This window comes from Zea mays, chromosome 6, assembly GCF_902167145.1.
Source record: "Zea mays cultivar B73 chromosome 6, Zm-B73-REFERENCE-NAM-5.0, whole genome shotgun sequence".
Taxonomy (NCBI): domain Eukaryota; kingdom Viridiplantae; phylum Streptophyta; class Magnoliopsida; order Poales; family Poaceae; genus Zea; species Zea mays.
The window spans coordinates 14,606,476-14,610,176 of NC_050101.1; positions in this window are offsets into that span (position 1 = coordinate 14,606,476).

Genomic DNA, 3,701 nt, shown 5'->3' on the forward strand with positions numbered 1-3,701 from the left:
CCTCTCGCTCTGTGCGGAGGCTCGGGGGCTGCTCTCGCAAACCCGGCTCTCGCCAAACCGTTGACAGCGTCAACATACCAGCCCGAGAACTCGGAACCTGACTATGCACCCAGGCTACGACCAGTTCGCATGAGGGAACAATCAGACCGGCCGAGGCATCACGAAAGGCATTAAGACCTCGAAGGAGTCAAACCACTCCTCCGAGGCCTCGGGGGCTACACCCGGCGGGTGCGCTCGCGCGCACCCACCGGAACAAAATGCAACCGAGAGAGGCTGGTCCCCTTGCAAAAAAGTGTGACAAAGCCTCCAAGCGAGTACCCACACTCCCTTTGAGGCTCGGGGGCTACTGTCGGGGACCATAATTAGGGGTACCCCCAAGACTCTTAAACTTGGTTGGTAAACACCATCAGCACAAAGCTGCAAAGGCCTGATGGGCGCAACACAGGACAAAGCTCTGTCCGCTCAAGGGACACGATCTCGCCTCGCCCGAGCCCAGCCTCGGGCAGGAACAGCAGACCCAAGAAGATTCACGCCTCGCCCGAGGGCCTCCTCAAGCAACGGGCGCACCTCCGACTCGCCCGAGGCCCAGCTCGGGCAGGCTTCGCGGAGAAGCAACCTTGGCCAGATCGCCTCGCCAGCCGACCGGATCGCAGGAGCATTCAATGCAAGGATCGCCTGACACCTTATCCTGACACGCGCTCTTCAGTCGACAGAGCCGAAGTGTAACACCCGGTTTTAAGGAACAAAGCCGGGTGCATCTCATACATGCGCCAAGAAGACAACATATATAATAACAAAGTGTATAGAGATAAATGTCATAAAACATCAGAGTAATTATTACATAGCGGAAGACTTATTACAAAATAAAAGAATAATTATAAAACGAACTAAGGATCGTTGGCGCCTGTTGGGGACTTGTTCTCAAATGCTAAGAGTTAAGAACAAGGCAACATAAAAAGTGTTAAGTGTTAAAGTCCTTCGTCCTTCGAAGCATTATGTCCCTTCGGGAAATAATGAGTCTCGGACGAAGGTCATAAGGGACATACCTTCGTAAACATAACAAGTAATGACGAAGGACTCATATAAAGCATGAAATATAATATAAGCATCATCATAGAATCATTTCTATTTTATTAACATGGAAAAATAGAAATGATTTCAAATGACAAATGTACCTTCGGTCCTGAGAGAAGATAAAAAGTACAAGCGTGACGCAAAAGCAAATGCCAAGTCAGCGTGAACAGTACGGGGGTACTGTTCATCTATTTATAGACACAGGACGCAGCCTGTGACGAATTACAATTATGCCCTTTACAAAAGTTTACAACATTATCTTAGACCTCTATGGATAAAAAGGTCATTCTATCTTTATGTCGGTTTGCAACGCCGAAGCTCTATAAAAAGGAACCTTCGGCCATTTCCTGGGGACGATTTCAGCCGAAGCTGCTTCTTCACGCAAGACCTTCGGCGCAACGAAGCATGGGCCCAACAGTAGCCCCTTTCGCGGCGCTAGATCGTTTTTCGTAACGAGCTTGAACCGTGAAAAAATCCTCTCAAGCTTCGGGAAGCCGAAGGTCCAAAAAACACCTTCCCTGAGCTCGTTGCCGAGAAACGATTCATTTCCCGAGATCGTGTCGGTCCCACCTTGCAGAGTCACTGTTTGGTCTTTGCGGTCCACTGCGCAGCGAGTACAAGTTACTGCCCGCCTGGTGTAAAAACCCTGCCGCTTCGCCTTCTTACCTGCAGCACTATATAAACAGACGAGTAGGTGTGAAGTTACTACAGCATTTACTGCTATTTGCACTGTTTTGCTGCCAAAATTTTTAACCATCACCGAAGCTTGTTTGTCAGATTTGAACGAAGCTCCATCTTGAAGCCTGCTTCGGAGAAAAAAGTATCAAAGTTTCACAAGTTCATAATTAAATGGCCAGAGTTCGCTCTACAGCTAGGGTTGAGCGTGAGGGGGACGAAACTGAAGCTTCGGAGACTGTGCCCATCTCCGAAGCGATGCAGCGCTCCGGACTGGTGACTGCGGAAGAAATGCCTGCTGCCGAAGCAAACCCGACAGCTGCCGAAGGAGAAGGGAACATTGAAGAAACCGACTCCGAAGATGACTACCGTATTGCCATGCCCAGCAAACCCAGCCACCTAGACTTCGGAAAATCGACTGTTTCAAAGGTTGATCTCGCCAAGATGGTGAAAGCAGGTTTTTTCAGTGAAGATCAGAAGAAGCTACTTCGCTTCGGGGGAGAAGAGACCACCCCGAAGCCAGAGAAGGACGAGGTTGTCATCTTCAAAAGCTTTTTAAAGGCTGGGCTAAGATTCCCTGTTCACGAGATTGTTGCGGAGATATTGAAGAGGTTTGGCATCTACCTTCATCAGTTAACTCCTAACGCTATCGTTAGGCTTAGCGTTTATATTTGGGCCCTCCGAAGCCAAGCAGTGGAGCCTTTTGCTGACAGTTTCTGTCGAGTTCATGAATTGCATTATCAAACAAAGGCCAGAAAAGATGGGCTTCATGAAAACTTCGGTTGCTACAATTTTGCCTACCGGAAAACCGCAAAGTTTCCTGTAATCAGCTACCGAAGCAAATGGCCGGCAGGCTGGAAATCAGAATGGTTCTATGTCAAGGTTGATGAGGACAAGGAGAAGCTTGTGCAAAGTCCACTCGAGCTAACTTTCGGAGAAACCCGACCCCACTGCAACATGACACCAGAGGGTCAAACTCAACGGGCAATGGATGAATTCAGAATCATTGCAGAGCATATTGGTACCAGGGATCTGGTTCAAGAATTCTTAGCATTCAGAGTCTTCCCTACTCTGAAAAAATGGGAAATGCCAAAGTTAAAGGGGGAGAAGAAGGAAGGGGATCTTGTCCGGCTTCCTTACCACTTCAAATTCAAGAAATATTTTAAGAAGCCCTGCCAAGAGTGGCTGGATACAGTTGAGGTGATGTGTAATGAAATTCTTGGAAATTATTCGAAAAAAGAAGATCAACTGATGACAGCAGCCTTCGGCACCCGTCCGAAGCGAAGGCTGAACCGAGTGCTTGATGCACTGGGTTTCGAATATCCTGATTATGCGCAGCTGAACAAGGGTGCTGAGGGCCAGAGAAGAAAAAGAGCGGCCGAAGCTTTAAACAAGGATGAAGAACAACCACCAAAAAAGAAGAAAATTGTCAAGAGAAAAATATCAACTCCAAAGCGAAAACTATCCGAAGAAGAGGGGACCCCCACACCACCTTCTACTAGCGACGTGGAGGAAATTCTAAAGGTAATGACTGAACCCATGCCCACGAAGCTAAGTCCATTAGGGCCTCGACTGACGAAGCTTTTTCAAAAGGTGGCGGAGCCGGAAAAAACGAAGATAGCCAAAGCGAAAAGGCAAAGAATTATTGCCGTAACAGAAGTTATTGACAAGACGCCACCGAGGGCGTCAATTCAGAAAACACCAGCCGTTGAGGGCACAGAAAATGTCGAAGTCGCACCTTCGGAGGTCGCGGCTACCGAAGCCGCTACAGCCGAAGATGTAAACTTAGAATCTACTATTGAAGACATCAACAAAATTTTAACAGACATGGCTGCAGAAGAAGCTGCCACCACTGCTGAAGAAACCATGGCCACAGTGCCTGGGAAAGGGAAAGAAATAGCCGAAGACACTTCGGACGACGAAGCCTACTCATTTCAAAATTTAGTCGGGCA